Source organism: Strongylocentrotus purpuratus, unplaced genomic scaffold, assembly GCF_000002235.5.
Source record: "Strongylocentrotus purpuratus isolate Spur 01 unplaced genomic scaffold, Spur_5.0 spur5_scaffold_1, whole genome shotgun sequence".
NCBI lineage: Eukaryota > Metazoa > Echinodermata > Echinoidea > Camarodonta > Strongylocentrotidae > Strongylocentrotus > Strongylocentrotus purpuratus.
In genome coordinates, this window is record NW_022145594.1 from 20123026 (window position 1) to 20130874 (window position 7849).

Consider the following 7849-nt stretch of genomic DNA (forward strand, 5'->3'; position numbering starts at 1 on the left):
TCTCTCTCCATCTCTCCATATGAGATCCTTAAAAAAAAACGTCCGGACCACCTCATTCGTCTTAAGTGACGAAATTCTTATTTCGTTCCTTTTAGTTTTACGTTTATATTAATCGATTTCGGCTTTCCGTTTCATTCTTGCGTTTTACTCTGATGAGTGCAAGTCGAAAAGCTTTAGTATGGCTCTTTTCTAATACTATTTTGAGACATACTATCACCAAGTTTGAACCACATATCTCTAGTGATTCTTGAGATATCGCAGAAGTAAGGCTAAAACCTAAATTTCATAAATTGACCTCTGGGACCTTTGACCTTTGACCTATGTATCCAAAATCTTATTAAATCATCTTTCTATGTTGATACATGATATTACCAAATTTGAGTTTCATATCACTTGTGGTACTTGAGATATTCTGCTAACAAGGCCAATACCTGGAATTTCATAAGTTGACTTCTGTGACATTTGACCTTTCACGTAGTGACTCCAAGATCTGATCAGATCGTCTTCCTAATGTGATACATACTATCATTAAGTGTGAAGTTCTTAACTTGGGAAGTTCTTGAGATATTGCATTAACGAGAAAAGGGATGGACGAACGGACGTACGGACGGACAACCCGAAAACATAATGTCCCCGGCAACACCTTCGGTGGGCGGGGGCATAACAAGTTTTTCCAACTTAGCTTGGTGTATAATACACCTCAACTGGTACATAAATTTTTCAAGAAAATGGCTGCACCCATGTCATGCTAAAAGGCATCCGATCAAGCAAAGAATATCTTAATTTATGTAGTAAGGAATTTTGTACATCAAAGGGCAGTCATATATCTTATTTGTCGGAATACCTACACTCATTCATTGGGGTGAGGTTACCTTTATCAAATAACCGTGAGGGCAAATGGCAACAACTAACATAAAGGCTTTCGTCATCCTATCAGGTCCCCATTTCTCTCCTCGGTATGGAGCTGTAAGTGTAAATTTAAATGAAAGTAAGCATTGTTGAAAATTTGAATGTCGTCTGATACCTTTTCACATACCTTTTCTTCTTGTTCTTCTACGCCAGAAATGTCTTGAGTAATGGCGATCAAACACATACAGTCTTTGGGTGTGAAGTAGAACTCCTTTTAAATTCTCGGACTATGAAATTGGTAAAATGTAATAGGAAAACATGAAAAGGTCTCATAAGATATTTCTTACTCTAAAAAATAACCTACACCGGAAATGGTAAAATATCCATAATGTGAATTTCCTTTATAATAAATCATAACAAAGATATTTTGCCAACTTTCTCTCCAATTATTCCAAGGCAGATGAACTAGAACAACGTTTTTTAACTAGGGTGCAAGAACAGTGAGCCTTCGATGGGCCCATATTTACATTTAAATGAAGACAGAGAATATTAAATATTTTAATGGAAGGCGTAGATGTCCGCCGTTTGCAATTTATTATCCAAGGGTTCAGCGCATACTATTAGCTAGGGGGTAAACCACAGATTTGAAGGATGTTGAGACATAGGATGTTGTAAAAGCTTGTTTGGTATCAACGTGTTCAGGGCACTTCCCTACCCAATATAAAGATGGACTACCTTGGAATTATGGTGCTGAAAAAAATAAAAATGGCCGCCATGCATTTTTTTTAAAGTTCCAAGTCATTAGTCATAATAGGTATTTACATAATGCGGATAAATATGTTTATTTGGGCAGTTCTGGTTTTCGGAAAAAATAGTAAAATTCAAATTTTTGGCTCAACATTTTTGGGAAATTATCCTTTTAACCTATTAAATGTAATATCATCTTGTAGGATATTTAATTCGCTTTCATATGACACCTCAGACATTTTAAAATAAGGTTCCATTAAAAGTAATTTTAAAAACCGTTCAACGGAAGTTATACATGGCGGCCATTTTGAAAAAAAAAGTGGCCGCCGTTTTTGTTCTTCACCAGCATAATTTCAATGTAGTCCACCGAAAAAGTGTTCAAGGAGGTGTCTTGGAAAAAATCAATTCAAATAAATTCAAATTGTATTGATTAAAATCCAAACAAATAGAATCATTCTCATTTTCTGGTTAAAACATTGAATAACAAATTCCAAATTATAATGTAACATCCCAATAAACAAAACACTAAAAAGTAACCTCTTTTGGGAGTGTATTTTAAGTGATTTTAAAGTATGGTGCCTTTTGAACTAAATTTAAACGTTATCGACACGTGCTTTCATTTAAACAAAAAATGTACTCCTGTTCACGTTTTCATCTAACCTAAACACCACCAATTTATCACGCGACTGGAGTAACGTGATTCTACTTACCTCTGTAAATCACGTGTTTATGACCAAATAACCACTTGACCAAGCAACGAGTTTTTTGTCCGTTAACTGATGGTGGTGATAAATAAGTAATTATTTGGTCTTGTAAGCACCTTAATCGATTGGTTTCACAGGTTATCCAAGGTTGATGGTAATAATCACGTTACTTACACCGGCTAATCGTCTTATTGTTCTGTCCGTGAATCTTTGGTTATATTAAATTAGTAATTCTGAGGTGTCTTACACGCCTCTTTAAATGGTTTCAAAGTTACCATAACTTTCTTGGTTATGATCACGTAGCTAAAACTGATCACTAATCTAAGCTGTGAATCCGTGATATTTAGGTGTGAAAAATTTGTAATTATTAGGTATCTTAAAACACCTATTTAAATGGTAGTCAAAGTTGCTAGCAGTTCCGCGGTGATGATCTCGTCACTCAAACGGATTATTAATCTAAGTTGGGCATAGGTGACTTTTAGGTGTGAAAAATTAGTAATTATCAGGTGTCTTAAAACACCTTTTTAAATGGTTTCAAAGCTACCATAACTTTATTGGTGATGATCACGTAGCTAAAACTGATTACTAATCTAAGCTGTGAATTCGTGATATTTAGGTGTGAAAAATTAGAAATTATTAGGTGTCTTAAAACACCTATGTAAATGGTAGTCAAAGTTGCCAGCAGTTCCGCGGTGATGATCTCGTGACTCAAACGGATTATTAATCTAAGCTGGGTATTCCGTCATTTCCAGGTGTGAAAAATGAGTTATTCTTGGGTGTCTTGATGGTTTCACAGTTACCATTTAAGTTCCGTGGTGATAATCCCGTGTCTGTTGGCAATATTACTATTTTCACCAGTTGATAACTGATTGTTGGCATCTTTACATTGCACCAGTTGATAACCGGTCTGTGTGCATATTTCCAGTTGCACCAGGTGATGACTGCTGGCTGACTGTTGGCATGTTTCCAGTTGAACCAGCTGACACAAATTAATTTGCATATTGAATATGGGGTGCGTGCAGATCTATGTTTTTTAATCAGTTTATCTGAATTTAGAGCATATTTCTTAATTACTGATGATTTAGTTATATGCAATTCATTTCGAAAATACTACAAATATAAATTACCAGTTATTAGGACATTTCGCTACTTCGTATAAATTACATTTAATTAAACATGAATAAGGAAAACATTAACTAGAACTAAAATAATTTCAATAAAATAGAAGTATATGAAAAAAATTCGATTACTTAATTATGTAAGTCTACTTATTACCAATGCCTTTACATTGGAAATACAGACGTACCAGTATTGAAGTGTTGTTGCCGTTCAACTGGTTGGAAGTTTTACCAAATGGTTCTAATGGCTCAGCTAGACCAGTTGAATTATAATTGGTCTGGATCAACTGGATCATTTATCCCATTTCAATTTCTGGGGTTACCAGTTGGCATTAACTGGTTCATCAACTGGACCAGTTGAAACTAGCTTTCTCCTCTGGGATGTTTGCAACCAACCCCCCCCCCCCCCACCCCCTCTAATCCCAAACTGCTTCCGGCGCGCCTGGACGTAATTATGGAAGATCCAAAACACGATGTTCAGAAACGGGATGAGAACGTCATTATTTTGGTTTATTTATAGTGTAACATTTGCGTAATTATCGGGTTGAACGCGGGTTACAGTAATATATTTCCTCTTCAACGTAATATTCACGTGAATTTCACGCAGATATTTTGACTAAAACAATCACTAACGCTTCACGTGTTTTTGTGACGCGATAATTTCGTTTATGAAGATGTAATTTCATAACCAAAAAAACACGGGAGTATTAGGTTTCCAAACCATGGTCTCCAAGGTAGGGATAATCACGTTATTATAATGGTGATATTGCAGTGACAATTGCGTGATTTAGTGTACGTGTGTTTTAAGTGACCTAGTGCAACAAACGTATTAACACATTTACGTAAATGTCCGGTGTTTGAAGAACGTAACTCTCCTCAAGTCGATACCTTGATATTGACGTGATTTTCACGTGATTTTGTTTATTGGGATAGATAATCGAATGTAAGAGGAAAGATAACAATGATATAAAGGAAAAAAATAACGTACTAATGTATATCTTTTCTTGAAAAATATACAGGGCTAAAATCAATTAAATTACATGTAAGTCTTTTCTTACAACTTTTTTCTATTCTGAAAAGAATATGGAACTGAGCTTTTCAAAAGACCAAATGATACGTGTCCACAAACAGAAGAGCAGGTCCCTATAATGGGACAAGAACCAGTGCCATTTCTTTCAGAAGTTGAACATGCAATGAAGAAGCTCAGAGCAGGGAAGTCACCAGGAATTGATGGAATACAAGTCGAACTGGTGAAAGCTGCAGGACCATATGGTATCAAATTTCTCCACAAACTGGGCTCAAACTACAGGACTATTGCCCTTATCAGTCACACCAGCAAAATCTTACTCGTGATAATTGTTAACAGAAGTTAGAGCAAGAGCAACCAGGAGACCAGGCTGCATACAGAAAAGGCAGAGGGACCAGAGATATGCTTGTATGCTTGCAAGTTTTACTTGAGAAGGTGATTGCCATGTATCAACAAGCTCTTATTATGTTCATAGACTATTCAAAGGCGTTTGATTCTGTGAGCCACAAAAAACTTTTCTCCATCTTCTTAGATATGGGCTTTCCAAAACACCTCGTCACATTAATCCAATCTCTCTATGTAAACCAAAGAGCTAGGATCCGTTGGGATGGTGAACATACTGAAGAGTTTGAGATTGGAAAAGATGCAAGACAGGGCTGTATCTTATGACCATACCTCTTCGTCACATACACCGAAAGTGGGATGAGCGAAGCAGATGTTGCGCACTATGGCATTAAATTTGGTGGCAAAAACATCTCAAATCACAGATATGCTGACGACACAGCACTCAATGATTCTTCCAAAGATGGAATTGAAAGTCTCACACTTGCAGTAAACGATACTGGCAAGGAACTATTTTATGAAATAAATTTTTAATGCAGGATATAAAACAAATATACCATGCCTGTATTCGAGGTACTGGTTAAAACTATGGGCCTCGGTGACTCCAAAAGTACCATTTGCTTTGGGGCTGCGCCCCTCAGCAAATAGTACTACTAGAGTCACCGCTTAGTTTTAACCAGAACCTGTCAAGACAGTGTATATTTGTATAATATTGGCTGACTTGACAAGTATTTTTAGTATAACACACTTCTTAATGTCTTTGAAAAGTAAATCATCTCACTAATACTCTTTAATTTGTATGTTACAGTTAGGCCTTTAAAATCAAATGTAGGGTACCCGAGACATATGCGGCCATCAAAACCTCATACCCACAATGTACAATTGTATTTTGATATGGAAACAAAGATTTACTGTGCTCCCATTTCATTTCATTTCATTTCATTTCATTTATTTTCATATTTCTTATTAACATACATATATTTTAAATAGTACAAAATTGTTTTTTTTTCAATAATACATAATGATAATAAAGATAAGTGGTCAATATGAATTAGTGATTTAACTAAGAGAAATACGAGTCCCTTTATCTCAGAAAATACTTTGTTGTGTGGGAACAATGGTTGGGGGAACCGTCCCTCCATTAATAGTCTCCCCTTCCACGTCGGCATACACTTGGTGATCACTATCAAGGCCGTTGTTTAATGCTCTTAAGCAGATTATGTACAATGTTATTGTGACGCCACGTGTATCTATTCAACAATTCCTGACAATTATTCAATACATGAGGCAAACAATTCAAAACTTCCTGTGGTAGATTGAAGATGATGGACTTTCAAGACAAGTCTAGTACCTTCATTAATTCACCTTGTGCTAGGAGAGGTTCTATTTCATTTTTCCATTTTTTCCTGCTTTCCTCTTTCAGGTTCATTTTGACTGATTTTTTAGTATATTTTCAATTCGTTTGTAAACTGGTTTGATGAATTTGGTGTGCAACCTGGATTGTAGATGACTTGCTGGTACAGTTTTCCTCACTGGCCAGTTGTTGATCTACAGCATGAACTACCATTTCATCGCCTTTAACTTTTGATCTACTGCAGGCAAGACAATGACATGTTTGGTAGAGTTCAGAGATAGTGGAAATATTAAGCCCCCTGGGAATGAACTACAACAATATTGGCACCACACCGGGGGATGCCCATCCATTTTTTAAATTTATTTGTTTAGAAGTGTATCTAGTTTTTAAAGGTGAGTTGCATGAAGGTCATGTACAGTTAACATATATATCATAGAGGAGATAGCATGATCATTAAGGATTCTTAGCTTATACTCCTTTTTTTATTTTTACACCGTCTATATTCGTGAGGGCATTATAAACCTTATCACGGATGAAATCATATGTTTCTGAAGTCTTCATCTTGAAAGTAATGATGGATCCCAAAAATTTCATAGGATTATATTTTACACATGCAATTTGTTCCCTAGCTAAGGAAAAATAAATAACTGTTGGTTTACCGCCTGAAATTGATGAGGAACGACGTTTCTTAGCTTTGATCGTTAAGCCCATACTACTAAAAAGTTTTTCTACTTCTTGAACAAGTTTTTGATGATACCTTTTATTTCCAGTTATCAGGTTGAAGTCATCGGCATACGGGGTAGTTATTAATTACTGGCCGGCGAAATCTAACCATATTGCTGCTTCTGGGTTTCAAGATATTCAGTAATTGGGGTGAAACACATGAGAAATACAATTGGGGATAGAGGGTCTCCCTGAAAAAAAAAACTTTCCTGAAAGCAAAGCGTTCCGATTGCCACCCCGAACCGCATACTCTGCCATTCAGTCATGAGTAGAGAACATCGATGTAACGGGCTACTGGTTGGGGTATTGCATAACGGCTTAATGACGTAGAGATCACTATTAATTAATAGCTTTCACATCTATTTAAGTAAAGGATATATGAATTTTTTAACATGTTTATGACAACTAAATATCTTGCCTGTTGATATAGAAAATTGTCATGTTTGGTACCAACATGAAACTGAAGTGCGTAGAAATTGAATTGAAAATCTCAAGCACACAAACCTTGGAATAGGATGGGCAAGCTCTCGTCTTGTTAGTGAATCAAATCAAATTTGTTCTTCTTTGGAAGTTTATTGACATGCCTAATAGTTCAGCCACAGGAAGAAACAAGGAAACACATCTTCCTTAGCATAACAACCAAATGCATGGACTAGGCAGTAATGACAGATGGCTACAAGTAATGTATGCATACTAACCTTGTAATCTGTACTTGGGTAATCTGACAACTCTGTGTCGGCTGTCTCGTTAATCTAAAAAGAGTTGAAGAATTTAAGGGCATTTATAAAACAGATATTTCCTGCCAAATTTGTTTTAAGATTCATTAAACAATGATTGGCCTCTAAAACAAAACATTTGGGCCGTTTGGGCACATTTTTTTTTGAATCAGTCGGTGCCATTTTTTACAATTTTACACCAGAATCCATGTTTAAAAAACAGAACATCTTGTCCCTGTTGTGGCCATCTGTGTACCCAACTAATCAAA